A 16,193-nucleotide genomic window follows, 5' to 3' on the forward strand; every position below is an offset into this window, starting at 1 on the left:
GAATGTTTATGGGCTTTATTTTACACATTTATATCATTTTTGGGACTAACCTACTAACCGGAGGCCCAGCCCATATTGCTGTTTTTTTGCCTATTAGAGTATTTCGAAGAAAAGGAATATCAAACGGAGTCCAAATGGAATGAATCCTTCGGGAGCGTGATTTTTGGAACAAATCTGATCCGGAGAGCTTGGAGTGCAAGTCAAGAAGCTCCCGAGGGCCCCACGAGATAGGGGGCCGCGCCCCCTGTCTCGTGGGCCCCTCGGGCTGCCACCGACGTACTTCTTCCTCCTATATATACCTACGTACCCCGAAAACATCCAGGAGCACCACGAAACACAATTTCCACCGCCGTAACCTTCTGTATCCACGAGATCCCATCTTGGAGCCTTCACCGGCACTCTGCCGGAGGGGGAATCAACCACTGAGGGCTTCTACATCAACATCCTTGCCCCTCCGATGAGTTGTGAGTAGTTTACCACAGACCTACGGGTCCATAGGTATTAGCTAGATGGCTTCTTCTCTCTTTGTGGATCTCAATACAATGTTCTCCCCCTCTCTTGTGGAGATCTATTCTATGTAAACTCTTTTTGCGGTGTGTTTGTCGAGATCCGATGAATTGTGGGTTTATGATCAAGTTTAATTATCTATGAATAATATTTGAATCTTCTCTGAATTCTTTTATGTATGATTGAGTTATCTTTACAAGTCTCTTCGAATTATCAGTTTGGTTTGGCCTACTAGATTGATCTTTCTTGCCATGGGAGAAGTGCTTAGCTTTGGGTTCAATCTTGCGGTGTTCTTACCCAGTGACAGAAAGGGTTGCAAGACACGTATTGTATTGTTTCCTCGAGGATAACAATATGGGGTTTATATCATATTGCATGTGTTTATCCCTCTACATCATGTCATCTTGCTTAATGCGTTACTCTGTTCTTATGAACTTAATACTCTAGATGCAGGTAGGAGTCGGTCGATGTGTGAAGTAATAGTAGTAGATGCAAGCAGGAGTCGGTCTACTTGTTATGGACGTGATGCCTATATACATGATCATGCCTAGATAATCTCATAACTATGCGCTTTTCTATCAATTGCTCGACAGTAATTTGTTCACCCACCGTAATATTCATGCTATCTTGAGAGAAGCCTCTAGTGAAACCTATGGCCCCCGGGTCTATCTCTTATCATATTTGCTTTCAATCTACCTTTATTTGCATCTTTACTTTTTGCATCTATCTTATAAAATACCAAAAACTAGCGGGTGCACCCACGCATTTGCGCGGCTAGATTTTGATAGTTTATTCATTACCTAGTATGCAGTTTCTTTTAGCTTTGTATATAGTTCTTTGTAACTCCATCTATTCTTCACTGTTTCATCTTTTTTGTCCTTTGATGCTTTTCTGGACTAACAACATAGGCTATAACATTCAATCTTACAATATAATTACTATACTTATATATCTTGGTAATACAAATAGGTTGGCTCAATATATATCTGATATGCTACCATCCCCTATTTTGTGGATAACTTCTTCCTTCTCCTAGGCTTTGATTCCTGTGCTTCATCATCATCTTCATTCCTTGTATTTTTTTACTTTTGTTGTAAAATATTTCCCTTGCTTTCTGACAAATTTGTCTCGGTGCATTCATCCTCTGAGTCATCAGATATTACAATAGGTCTCAGTCTCCTTTTTTGTCACCGCGAAGTTCACATGACGACGATGATATTTTGTCCTGACGTCCATCTTTCTTGATTGTAGTTCCATTACTATCGTCTAGTTTCTCTTTAACATGCATCAGTTCATATGATAATTTGGTAGCTGAAACTTTATTACTTTTTGGCTGCAAAATAAATATGAATTTTCGAAATTAGACAAAAGTCTAAAAATTTAGAAGTGTGTAATGTGAATAAATAAACCACCTTTTTATCAAGCATGTGCTGCTTGTTCGTTCCATGTTTTAACACGGTGCCCACCTCATCGTCCATCAATTCCTGTGTAAGATTTATAGTTAGAGAATTGTAAACATGATACTTTTTTTTTAAAAACACCTTTACCTTAGCATGTGTACGCGCACATTTGCAAGGCTAAATTTTTAAATACAAAGTGGTTAGTAAAAATTGTCTCCATTTATATTTTGTAAATATTAGTATGAATGTTGCTTGGGTGTTTATTGAGAAGTACCTATTATACCTTTTAGCTTCTTATACGATGCTCATAGGGGTAGACTGTGCGTGTATGTTCATAGCGGTGAGTGTATGCGCGTATATATGAATGTTTGCGTCTGTATTGTGTTAAAGAAACTTGGTAAAGTATGCATGTGTGTTCATAGAGGTGAGTGTATGCGCGTATATATGAGTGTTTGCGTCTGTATTATGTTAAAAAAACTTGCTTATATATCTTCATATCTATTATCTTCACTGTGATAATTGCTGTTATTTTATTTTATACCCACCCATCATTTTTACTACTACTTACTTTGTGTAGCCCGTGTATCAATTATAACGGGATGCTATAGGCCTAGTAGTTGTGACGCGGGTCCATTTGAGTCAGTAATAATGCTACCACTGTACTTTTTATCCCAGAGTAAACTCACGTATACATGTTACCCCTCCCTCCAGGCTTCAGTAAAAAAAAGTCCCCTGTTGGCTTCGCTCGAAAAAGAAAAAAGGTCCATCCCCACCAGGCTACACATCCAGATGCGCCACCGCGCTACCGCCTCCGATTCGCAGCCGGGGATGGAAGATGTCGTTGCTGGCCTTCACAGAAGTAATTCCCATGCTACCTAGCTCTACTCGTTGGTTCTTTTTCTCTAATTTCTGTTTGCGAACATAGGATGCAAGCCCTAATCATGGCGATTGGCGATCTGGGGTGGACCAAGAAGCAGGGTCGAACTCTTTGAGTTGGGTGTTAGGTCGTTGGTAGCAGGCCATCCATGTCACGGCGGCATTGAGAACAAAAAAATGGTTGCTGCAGGGAGGCTGATTGTGATGGATCTGAGGCAGAGGATACACACCGGCCATGGTCCATGAAAAGTATATATCGGAGTATATCCGTATAAGCATATTGGGGGAGAAATAGCTATTTGCGGCCCTTTTAGTTGCTCATGTTTCTGGATTTGTACCAACGTAAGTGCTGTACTTCATTGTGTCCTTTCTAATGCAGATTATCTTATGTGCTTCCTTCTAGGATATTAATTAATCTTGTGTTTTAGGAGATGGCTATGCTATTGAAGATTTTCTCATGGACGTCTTAAATTGAAAAGGCCATAAGCTACCAGTTCACATGATAATTTGGTAGCTGAAACTTTATTATTTTTTGGCTGCAAAATAAGTATGAATTTTCAAAATTAGACAAAAGTCTAAAAATTTAGAAGTGTGTACTGTAAATAAAGAAACCACCTTTTTATCAAGCATGTGATGCTTGTTCGTTCCATGTTTTAACATGGTGCCCACCTCATCGTCCATCAATTCTTGTGTAAGATTTATAGTTAGAGAATTGTAAACATGATACTTTATTTTTAAAAGAAAACACCTTTACCTGTAAAAGATCAATAAAAGTGCATGTATGAATGTATTTGAAAAGAATTACAGTTTGTGTCGCACTCTTATCAGATGATAAGATTCTTCTTATCTTGGTAGCTGTCAAGTACTCATACTATATCTACGTAAATAAATAGTCTGTCTTTACTATTCATAAGCTACTAATCAGTCGATCTTTTGGATAAATTCCTTGTTCACTTAGGCCTCCATTTTCCATTGGCAATATCAGAGTCTTCATCTTTAAGAGTTGCAATTACTTTTTACTTTTGCATGCACCAGTTTTTTGTTCTCGCAGGTATTTTTGCTTTCTTTCTACAACACTTGTCCCGGTGCGTCCATCCTCCACGTCATCTAATAATACAATACATCTTCGTTTAGCATAGTCATTGAGGGGTCCATGTGATGATGATATTTGTCTCAATGCCTATCTTTGTTCAGCATAGTCCCATTAATATAGTGTGGTTCTTTTTTCTTAGGCACCAGTTCACATAACCTTTTCCTTGGTCGGTCATCATTATTCTGTGACTGCAAAATGAAATGCATTTAAAAATAATACATGCTTAAAAATCTAAAAATGTGTATGGTGGAAACATTAATCTCCCTTTTAGCTCGCATGTCTTGCTTCTTCGTTTTTTGTTCCAACACGGTGTCCACTTTGTCATCTATCAACTGTTTGGCATACTGCAAGATAAGCCAGTGAGGAAGAACAGAAAAGATAGTACTTAGTTAATTATTTTGATGAATTAAATGCACCTTTACCTCCTCAGCTTTATTGTTCAAGTACAACATCTCTAGCGAGGCATAAATCTTCTTTTTACTACCTAGTTTTGCTTGCCAAAAATAAGATTACTGCTGTTGAGCTTGAATCTAAAGATAATTTATCCTCGCCATTAGATGACAGACATCGCACATCTGAGTCTTCATCGTTAAATGTTGTATTTTTGACTTTTGATTCGATGTGTTATTAGTAGACCAGAATAGATAATGTTTCATACTTGTGAAGAAGTTCTTGAATTTTGGATATATCTAGATCCCTACGTATTCTTGTGGCACATGTTGACTTCACGCACAAACCCATCAACAATTAATCTATTACATATTTTTGTTTTGTAATTAAAAAAAATGAGATTTCGAAATTATTGGACTTACAATTGCATTTTTGCACCATTGTTTAGGTCACTGTAAGGACGGTTTGGTTTTGGAGTACATATTCATCCAAATAATAAGCAAACATTCCGATATCGTAACTTTGGTTCAGCCGAAGATGTTAAGCCTGGAAATTTAATGCCGACCGCAATGGAGGAAGTTAGAACTTAAGACATTGGTATACACTCTGCACTCACTCTGGTATTGGAAAATAAATATAACGGATATAGGACGGTTTTGTGTTCTTTGTTGTTTTTTTTGTTCCACATGCTTCATCTGGGTAAGTAGTCCGATGACATCTGTCAATTTGGTGATTAATTACCTCATAGTTATAATGATTGATTAAACAAAAATCTGATTTATAACTGTAACATACCTGAGCATTGCTTACCTTTATACGCTTCTTGTTGTAGTATGACCTTGGTATCGGACTCAAAGTACTAATTCTGAAGAACTTTCAATAATCCTACATCTGTCAAATTGGTGATTAATTGCCACATAGGTAGAATGATGGATTAGCCCAAAATCTGATTTACAACTATGACATACCTGAGCATTATTTATCTTTTTATATGATTGTTGTAGTATGTCCTTGCTAGCAAACTCAAAGTAGTAGTTATGAAAAACTTCTGTCCTTTCACCTCCTTTCTTTGTGTATTGTATGCAAACTTTTTTCTAATATCATTGTTCAGCGGGCCATATTTTGTGCCTCCCACAACCTATTGCTAAATGAATAAATATATTTCTTAGTTATCCTTTGATTTATAACTATCCATCTGATTTTTACATATGGTAGCATGAGTTGTTTGGTCCTCTATGAAAATAACTACTATATACTTATCAACTATTGTTTGATACAGTACAATAGTCCACATTTCAAATTGTATATAATAAACCTGCTCATCCGTCAAGATCACATCAAGACTCAGTCATCGATTGTTTTTGAAACAATAGAATAGTCTGCAATTAAATATGTATAGCATAAACCTGTACATCCATCAAGACCATATCAAGGCTTATAAGTTCATCGGTTGTAGGATCGATTATATCCCATGTTCTCGTTACTTTCACTGAAACATCCCAGTTTTGGTCTCTTGTTGAAGTTTCCCAGCTTCTTGTATTCCCTAGCGTTTTCAATTCAAAGGGATTAAAACGCATTGCTTCAAAAGGATTGAAAAAGTTGTTGTCAATTGATAACGTAAATATGAAGATTTTAGCTGAAATAGTGAGTTCATAGTAATAATAATTACTAACCTTGTTGATTCAGGTGAGAAGGAAACTCAGATGGCTGGGTGTAACTTCTGTAGAAATCGAGTTGCATACCACTTCATAATTTGGGCTGGCTTCGATATTTGCTGTGCGCCGAGTCTGAACATCTCGCGTCAGAGTCTGTTGGCTTCTATTGTCCTGGTGGTGGCATAGTTGAGTCATGGCATCGTAGAGCTGGTTGGCTTCAATTTTCTTGGTGTGGCGCAGAGTCGTGAGTTGCTGGGTATCTTAGATTTCCATGGTGGGCGATGGCTGGGTGTAACTTCTGTAGAAATCGAGTTGCATACCACTTCATAATTTGGGCTGGCTTCGATATTTGCTGTGCGCCGAGTCTGAACATCTTGCGTCAGAGTCTGTTGGCTTCAATTGTCCTGGTGGTGGCATAGTCGAGTCATGGCTTCGTAGAGTTGGTTGGCTTCAGTTTTGTAGGTGTGGCGTAGAGTCGCGAGTTGCTGGGTATCTTAGATTTCCATGGTGGGCATGTGCAGCTGATGGATGTGGCAGGCTGTGTATTTTTATGGATGAGTTCTCGCCGTTGTCTTTATGGAGTCCTTGTATGTTTATATTTCCAATTAAAGGCTATATGTGACAACATGATGATGGATGCGGCCAGCCGTGTATTTTAATGGTGACCGTGTCCGTATGCACTCCTTTGCATGTGTATGTGTTTACGTGCTCTTGGCTTACCCAGCTGTGTATTTTAATGGTGACCCTGTCCGCATGCACTCCTTTGCATGTGTATGTGTTTACGTGCTCTTGGCTTACCCAACCATGTATTTTAATGGTGACCGTGTCCATATGCACTCCTTTGCATGTGTATGTGTTTACGTGCTCTTGGCTTACCGAGTTAGGCACGTGTCCTTCCAAGTTTTGATTAGGCATTGTATGTGCCAATTGTTGACACGTAACTTCTACTTTTCTCAATCCGTGTAGTTAGACACTTGTCCTTTCAAGTTCTGATTAGGCATTGTATGTGACAATTGTTGACACGTAACTTCTACTTTTTTCGATCCCTGTGTTGTGTTTTTTTCCGAAAGCATTGTTTCTGAACCGGTACGCATAAAGACGTGACAGTTCAATTTGCGGACAGGTACATATTTACATGTTACGTAAATTTTTTAAAATCTAAGTCATTGTTATTCTGATCAAACGGTGGTAATAATATAAGTCTATGTGGATTAACGTGGTGTCTTATTTGTCTTCTATTTTAATTATATAATAGATATATTTATCTTATCATATTATTTTTATTAGATCTCACTTTCGCAAGTGGCCGTGAAGGAATTGACAACCCTTTTATTGCGTTGGTTGCGAGTTCTCAGTTTGTTTGTGTAGGTGCGTGGGACTTTTGAGTAGCCTCCTACTGGATTGATACCTTGGTTCTCAAAACTGAGGGAAATACTTACGCTACACTTTGCTGCATCACCCTCTCCTCTTCGAAGAAAACCAACACAAGCTCAAGACGTAGCAAGAAGGATTTCTGGCGTTGTTTTCGGGGAGGTCTTCGCTTAAGTCAAGACATACCAAGTACTCATCACAAACCCATTTCCCTCGCATTTACATTATTTGTCATTTGCCTCTCGTTTTTCTTCCCCCACTTCACCCTTGCCGTTTTATTCGCCCTCTTTTTCAATCTTCTTCTTTCTTTTTCGCTTGCCGTTTTTCTGTTTGCTTATGTGTTGAATTACTTGTTGCCATTGCGCAAGATAATACCAAATTGTGTGACTTCTTGAACACCAATAATAATGATTTCCTTAGTACTTCGATTGCTCCTCTTAATGATGTTGAGTCTTGTGAAATCAATACCGCTTTGCTGAATCTTGTTATGAAAGATCAATTCGCCGGCCTTCCTAGTGAAGATGTCGCTACTCATTTAAACAATTTTGTTGATTTGTGTGATATGCAAAAGAAGAAAGATACGGATAACAATATTGTCAAATTGAAGTTATTTCCGTTTTCACTTAGAGATTGCGCTAAAGTTTGGTTTTTATCTTTGCCTAAAAATAGTATTGATTCTTGGAACAAGTGCAAAGATGCTTTTATCTCTAAGTATTTTCCTCCCGCTAAGATCATCACTCTTAGGAACGATATTATGAATTTTAAACAACTTGATCATGAGCATGTTGCCCAATCTTGGGAAAGAATGAAATTGATGCTTCGCAATTGCCCTACTCATGGTTTGAATTTATGGATGATCATACAAAAATTTTATGCCGGTTTAAACTTTGCTTCTAGAAATCTCTTAGATTCGGCCGCCGGAGGCACCTTTATGGAAATCACGTTAGGAGATGCTACAGAATTGCTTGATAATATTATGGCTAATTATTCTCAATGGCACACCGAAAGATTTTCTAGTAAAAAAGTGCATGCTATAGAAGAAATCAATGTTTTGAGTGGAAAGATAGATGAACTTATGAAGATGTTTGCTACTAAAAATACTCCTCTTGATCCCAATGATATGCCTTTGTCTTCTTTGATTGAGAATAATAATGAATCTATGGATTTGAATTTTTTTGGTATGAATAGTTTTGGAAACAATGCTTATAGAGGAAACTTTAATGCTAGACTGTTCCCTAGTAATCCCTCTAATAATTATGGAAATTCCTACAATAATTCTTATGATAATTTTAATAAGATGCCCTCTGATTTTGATAATAGTGTGAAAGAATTTATGATTTCTCAAAAAAAATTAATGCTTTGCTTGAAGAAAAATTGCTCAAAGTTGATGATGTGGCTAGGAACGTTGATAGACTTTCGCTTGATGTTGATTCTCTTAAACTTAGATCTTCTCCTCCTAAGCATGATATAAATGAGTCTCTCAAAGTAATGAGAATTTTCATTGATGAGTGCAAGGAAAGAACCGCTAAATTGCGTGTTAAAAAAGATAGCTTTATAAAAGCGTGTTCTTGTAGTTTCTATGAAAATAATGATGAGGATCTTAAAGTTATTGATGCGTCTACTATTAAATCTATGTTTTGCAATATGAATTTTGATGATTATGGGACTGACGATGAATCAACTTTAACTAGAAAGCATCCCAAGAATTCGGAGTCTTTAGATCTTGATGCTAAATTTAGTAAAAGTGGGATTGGAGAGTCCTCAACTTCAAATAACATTGAACCCACTATCTCGGATTTCAAGGAATTTGATTATGGTAATTGTTCTTTAAAAGGTTGTATTTCCTTGTTGCAATCCGTTGTTAATTCTCCTTGGCGTGGAAGACAAGCTTGGCGATACGATATGAAGATCTCCTCCCATTGTAACCGACTCTGTGTAACCCTAGCCCTCTCCGGTGTCTATATAAACCGGGGAGTTTTAGTCCGTAGGACGAACAACAATCATACCATAGGCTAGCTTCTAGGGTTTAGCCTCTCTGATCTCGTGGTAGATCAACTCTTGTACTACCCATATCATCAATATTAATCAAGCAGGAGTAGGGTTTTACCTCCACCTAGAGGGCCCAAACCTGGGTAAAAACATCGTGTCCCTTTCTCCTGTTACCATCCGCCTAGACGCACAGTTCAGGACCCCCTACCCGAGATCCGTCGGTTTTGACACCGACATTGGTGCTTTCACTGAGAGTTCCTCTGTGTCATCACGCTTAGGCCCGATGGCTTCTTCGATCATCAACCACGACGTGGTCTAGGGTGAGACTTTTCTCCTCGGACAGATCTTCGTATTCGGCGGCTTCGCACTGCGGGCCAACTCGCTTGGCCATTTGGAGCAGATCGAAAGCTACGCCCCTGGTTATTAGGTCAGGTTTGGAAGCTTAAACTACACGGCCGATATCCGCGGGGTCTTGATCTTCGACATATTCGAGCCACGGCCGAGCGCGCCGCATTGTCTCAATGGGCATGATCTAGCTCTGCCGCCGGACAGCGCCCAGAGTGCCGCTCAGGTGTCCGCTTCGACCATTAGTTCGGGGCCAACTACGCCAGTCGGGGATGGACGGTTGGACGCCGCCCCTGGAGCCGCAACCTCTACGGCGATAGAGCCGAATACCAGCCTAGTCCTTTGCAAGGCCCGTGTCGGTGTCAAAACCGGCGGATCTCGGGTAGGGGGTCCCAAGCAGTGCGTCTTAGAATCAATGGTAACAGAAGGCAAGGGACACAATGTTTATCCAGGTTCGGGCCCTCTCGATGGAGGAAAAACCCTACTCCTGTTTGATTGATATTGATGATATGGGTAGTACAAGAGTTGATCTACCACGAGATCAGAGAGGCTAAACCCTAGAAGCTAACCTATGGTATGATTGTTGTTGTATATCTCTATCGACTAGCCTGGCCTCGGTTTATATAATGCACCAGAGGCCTAGATAACAAGAGTCCTAGCCGAATACGCCGGTGGGGGAGGAGTCCTTGTCTTGATCGCCAAGTCTTGTGGAATCTTCCTTGTATGCGGCAACTGTTCGGACTGACCCATGAGTATACGACCATGGGGATCCTCGGCCCAATCCAACTGATCGGGAGGCGACGTGGTGAGTACCCCCTAGTCCAGGACACCGTCAGTAGCCCCCTGAACCGGTCTTCAAGTTGGGGACGCTCCTCGATTCTTCCGAACTGTTCTTCATCTTCGGTCGTCGGTCTTGAAAACTGGTTCAACAAATCTTCTCATCTTCTATCTTGAGGATCGCCGAAATGCATTCGACGAGTTTACACGTCGGGTATCCGAGGAGCCCCTTTAAGTTTCCGGCCTTTATCAATGCCTTGTTATTTTTATGCCATGCCTCGGGTTTGAAGTTATTCCCAGGAGGCAGTGTCCTCTTGCGTGCGAGCTCTAACGTCGGACTGCATTCGAGGTATCTTTTGCAGCCGAGCACCAACGCCGGACTGCTTCCTAGCTCTATCACCGGACTATGTATCCGAGATCCAACGCCGGATGGTATCTGAGCTCCAATGCCGGACTATGTATCCGAGCTCCAACGCCGGACTGTATCCGAGGTGTCGTAAATCACCTTGGTTCAAAGAAGTTTGAAGAAGTTAAGCCGAGCTTAATGCCGGAAATGCCCTCTATGGAGCCAGCCACTAGCGCCCGAGCTTTATGCCGGACTGCTTCTGAGGTGGTGCACCTCCCCGAATGTGGGCCGATTTTTGTCAATATTTTTGATTGGTGCAATTTATTCTCTGCCGAGATACATAGCCAGTAGCCCTCAAGGTGGGTATCGGTTTAAAACCCGAGATGCACATGAAGGATGACATAAGACCGCTGATCCCGTAGCCGCTGAGACTCAGGTTGATTTGCAAAATCGGTCTGAGGATCAAGTCCTAGCTCGGCAGAATACTTTGGGACACAAAAAGCGGCGTGCTCAGTCCTCGAGACTCAGGTTGGGTGCGGCCGACCAACCTGAGGATCAAAATCTCCTCGGAAACTGTATTGCACTTAAAATTATCTGCATAGAACAGGCAATGCAGTAGCCCCCGAGACACTAGTCGGGTGGCAACACCAGATCAGGGGATCGATGTGCCCCTTTAATATTTGTAAATAATAAGCCCGAAGCCCAGTAGCCCCCGAGCCTTAATGCGGGCACGGGTGGCTGAATTAAGGATTGATATCCATAGTAAAATCACAAATTATGTGTAATGACTCTATGTATCCAAGTACTTTACGTCATTAATGCTTGGATCCGCATTGTACAAAATTTTGTTGACCGACCATCGGCTTCCACCTCCTCGGCCAATAGCTGAGGAGTGTTTGTCCTACTTTATAAAGCCTTTATGAGGGCAAAGATTTACAAGAAACAAGGCAATCTGGCCATACGGTTTTATAAACAAAGGTACACGGAGAGACATGTTATATTACTGTTTAACAGAAGAAATGTCTTCCAAAGAAAATAGTCCCGCTATCGGTTCCTTTCTTTAGGTTGTCATGCTAAGCATGATCATGAAACTTCAGCTCCAATGTAAGAGCAAAATATCGAGGATTTAGTTTGGGAGGCCAGTTAATAGTCCCCGGTAGTGTTCGGCGACAGTCGAGGTCAAGCCGTAAACACTTCGGCCATTGTTATGAATGGCCCATCGTTTAACGACGTCATCGGATCGCCGACCAGTTTACGCTTATTGTGACAGTCACTTTTCGACTTTCTCCACTAAGGTGCTTAACCATGTGAGCTGGAAGCACAATCGCAGTGGTTCTCCCTTTGCACACCTGGCCGAACAAAGCAGAACATAGGAGGCAAGCGCAGGATCCGGGCAACCCAACTATTGACCGAAGACACAATTTGAAACTGATGCATATATAGCAATATCTGAGAATGTTTTTGCCGAATCTCTAAAGGTGTCCGGCGTTGCACTGCGAGACTTGTGCTGAAAACACACAAATAGTTTAAAAGTGCCATGGGCTCGAAAAGCCATAAAACTTATTCAAAAGGTTAATGTCCGAACTAGATCAAGTGTTCGGTGCCAATCGAAAATTGGACTTTACAAAAAAAGGTGCTTCTGCCGTGCTTTAACATGACACATCCTATCTCAAAACTTCAAGCGGGTCAGCCTACGGCTTCAACCTCCTATCCCGAAGGCGGAGTACTTCTTACTAGGCCAGTTTTAGCAAACTAAACTCTAGCGGCTTTGAGAGAGAAATTAAGCTCCCCAGCTAGTGACCGTGCACTTGCGTCGAAAAAAGGAGTGATAAATAATAATAAAAACTTTGCAACGACTAAGAAGAGAAACACTTATCATAAAACGGCTCATATAAATTTAAGAGCCCCCAATTGACTTGGGTAAAAGAATGATTGCATGTACCGAAGTACTTATATCATATCTATGTTCAACCGAACTTTAAACGCGTCTTAACCGACCGTCGGCTTCTCGCTCTTTGGTCAAGGACCGAAAAGTGTTATGTACTCCATCTGTCGAGAATATCGACGGTGTTTCCAATAACCAGGCAATCAGGCCATAAGGATGTAACAGACAAAGCGCGCTCAGGGAACTTATGCTATATTACTGGGAAGTGTAAGAAGCATCTTCGAAGAAAATAGTACCCTCACTGATACCTTTCTTCGGTGCTCATTGTTATTATGAGACTTGTGCAATAGATTTTTTGTACTCATGAGTTCCGTTGTGTGCTGACCATGATTGAAAACAATAAGAACACTAGCTTTCGGCTTCACCCAGTCTGAGGTCCGGCTCGGTTGACCCGATCGCGACAATCGCAGAGGTGCTCCCTTTACTCCCTAGCCAAACAATCGGGAACGTAGGGGTAAGCACAGGAGCCAGGCAACCCAGCTTGCAAATCGCTTAAGTCAATATGGTGCATATTGTGGCGTAATACACAAACAAGGAACGAAGCCGTACAAGTATAACCATATGCAAGAGGAAAAAGCTTCATGAAGGAAGCCCCCAAGTAAACGGGGTATTTGAATTTGCGCGTCACAAACAAAGTTTGGACAAGGAAATTTTTACAAGCAACTTTTTTTCAAAAAAATATAATGCTTGGCCGAGCCAAACACAAGTTAAAAATTTAAAACTTTGAGCATGAAGACAACTTAGCTGGTTAATGTGTTCGGTATTGATGACGCGGTCCGAGCTTGAAGCGGGACAAGGTTCCATCCCCGAGCCGGTCCCGAGGTGGCGGAGCAAAGAGCTCGACACTCCGAAGTGGTGACATAGCATGGTCAATGTAGGACGACAGGGTGATGCCGAAATCCCCGGCATGGGGTAATGAAGTGTTGATGAAGCCCCTCGTCCAGCCGAGATGACGCCAAAGGATATAGTCCGGCTGGATCATTTTCCTATGCACAAAAAATAGTGCAAACCAGAGATAATAGTAATAATAATAAAAAAAATCGTTGCATAACAAATAATTTATGCAAAGTGAGTAATAAAAGAAATATGGCCTGGCGCCGAAGTCAATGTCGATGCAGGGCGGCGGCGTGATGCGGTAAAGGCATGGCAAGGCTTGAATTCACAGGTCGGTTCGAGTTTCGGATGCGGCGTTTGCCGGACTATGTACGGAAACTGACCGGACCACCATGCGACCGTCATTAATGCAGCCACCATTTGATAGACCTGCGTACATATGACGGACAAACCAGAGTAATAATTCATTGGGAAAAATGAACCCTAACAAGCAAAAAATACTAGGATTAATAGCACCTGGCTTATTTGTTGTAGCAATCCGAAGAAAGGTGATTCCCAAAATTGGGACTCGATCCGCACACCTATCGCCTGATGGGCGATAAAGCAACGGCATGGCGATGCTGGCAAAGGTTGGCTCGCCGAGGCAAAGCCCTCGGTCCAGCTAACGTGACGGAGCTGGTCGGCCAGCGACGCCGAAGTCTCCGGAGTAGGTTGATGAAGAGATGATGAAGCCCCCGGTCCAGCGATGCAGGTCGTGACGTGGTCGATGCCGGCTTGATGAAGTGACCGTGTGGCGATGCAGGTGTGTCCGCTCCGTGTAATCCGTGGGGCGGCGATGTTGGTGACGATTTATCCTTCGCGATGCCGAACTATTGTCCGGCTGGCTGAGATGATGATCCGAAGAAATTGAGCTCGGCTCAACAAAGAGACGACGTGTCTAACGCAGGTCGGCCGCCGTGGAGTGATGTTGTCGGGCTGGTTTGACACCGGCGCAATGTTGAAGTTCGTATTGCAAGAATAATTTTAATACTACTGGGATGTGTTTGAGAATAAAACACATCACCCCATACGAAAACTTCCTTCAAAAGGAACGTCCGAGATCCCATTCATAAAGAAGATGAATTCGAGTCGGATTCGTTCTCGCGCAGAAAATAGATCCAAAAAGTGATGCACTAATCGGAAGTTTCCTGGAGTTTGGACGGTCGGATCGAGCTGAATTTTTGGCAGGTGGTAGATATGGGAATTCCGGGGCAAATCAACGGTTGGATCCTACAAAGGACATCCGAGCTAGATGTTGGATACCACGCCGTAAACTCGTCCGGATTCTCGTCCAGATTCAACAGGGCTCCGGTATATCGGAGATTGCTGGAGATTCCTCCATCGGAACTCGACAAAATTTTTGCAGGGTTGTTATAGACTTAATTCCGCATAATTCCACCGAAGTAATCGTTTAAGCGACACTCGAGGAGGCGGTGGCGGCGGATACAAGTTTGCTGTCCAGAAAAACAGCACGGTCGCCTGAGGGCAATGTTAACGTTGAGCCCCCGAGATCCATGGATGACTCCTCCATGATCTTGATAGAGATCGGAGTTGGTGTTGATGAAGGCCTTCATCCGAACATGACGATCGGAGGTAGGGCGCAATCCTCGATCAAACCAAGGTGACCAATTGAGCTGGTGACAAAGAAGCCGACGTCGCAGTTGACCTACAGTCGAGTCATTGATCCTTTCGCCGATCACACAACGGAACTCTCAATGAAAGCACCAATGTCGGTGTCAAAACCGGCGGATCTCGGGTAGCGGGTCCCAAGCAGTGCGTCTTAGGATCAATGGTAACAGGAGGCAAGGGACACAATGTTTACCCAGGTTCGGGCCCTCTCGATGGAGGTAAAACCCTACTCCTGCTTGATTGATATTGATGATATGGGTAGTACAAGAGTTGATCTACCACGAGATTAGAGAGGCTAAACCCTAGAAGCTAGCCTATGGTATGATTGTTGTTGTACATCTCTATCGACTAGCCTGGCCTCGGTTTATATAATGCACCAGAGGCCTAGGATAACAAGAGTCCTAGCTGAATACGCCGGTGGGGGAGGAGTCCTTGTCTTGATCGCCAAGTCTTGTGGAATCTTCCTTGTATGCGGCAACTGTCCGGACTGGCCCATGAGTATACGGCCATGGGGATCCTTGGCCCAATCCAACTGATCGGGAGACGACGTGGTGAGTACCCCCTAGTCCAGGACACCGTCAGCCCGCGACTCCAAGGTGCCGGACTCCGTTCCAGACTCTGAATATTCCACACCCCTTCCGATCGAACACGATTGGGCTCCGATCATGGAGTTCACCGCCGCGGACGTCTTTCAGCACTCGCCCTTTGGCGATATCCTAGATTCACTAAAGTCTCTCTCTTTGTCAGGAGAGCCTTGGCCGGACTATGCTCGGATGGGTTGGGATGCGGACGAAGAAGAAATTCGAAACCCACCCACCACCCACTTTGTAGCCACTGTCGACGATCTAACCGACACGCTCAACTTCAACTCTGAAGACATCGACGGTATGGACGCCGATGGAGGAGACGACCAAGAACCAGCACCTATAGGGCATTGGAAAGCCACCTCGTCATACGATGTATACATGGTGGACACACCTAAAAGAAATGACAACGA

At 42.4% G+C, this 16,193-nt stretch overlaps 1 long non-coding RNA gene across 1 annotated transcript; it reads left to right on the plus strand.

Annotated features, from left to right (window-relative positions):
- The first annotated feature begins 2,509 nt into the window (after nt 1-2,509).
- Nucleotides 2,510-6,703, plus strand: LOC123111459 (uncharacterized). The gene is made up of 4 exons (XR_006454448.1): nt 2,510-2,766; nt 2,833-3,125; nt 3,212-4,863; nt 5,953-6,703. It is a non-coding gene; the product is annotated as an uncharacterized lncRNA (long non-coding RNA).
- Nucleotides 6,704-16,193: the final 9,490 nt, after the last annotated feature.

This window comes from Triticum aestivum, chromosome 5B (genome assembly GCF_018294505.1).
Source record: "Triticum aestivum cultivar Chinese Spring chromosome 5B, IWGSC CS RefSeq v2.1, whole genome shotgun sequence".
Lineage (NCBI taxonomy): Eukaryota > Viridiplantae > Streptophyta > Magnoliopsida > Poales > Poaceae > Triticum > Triticum aestivum.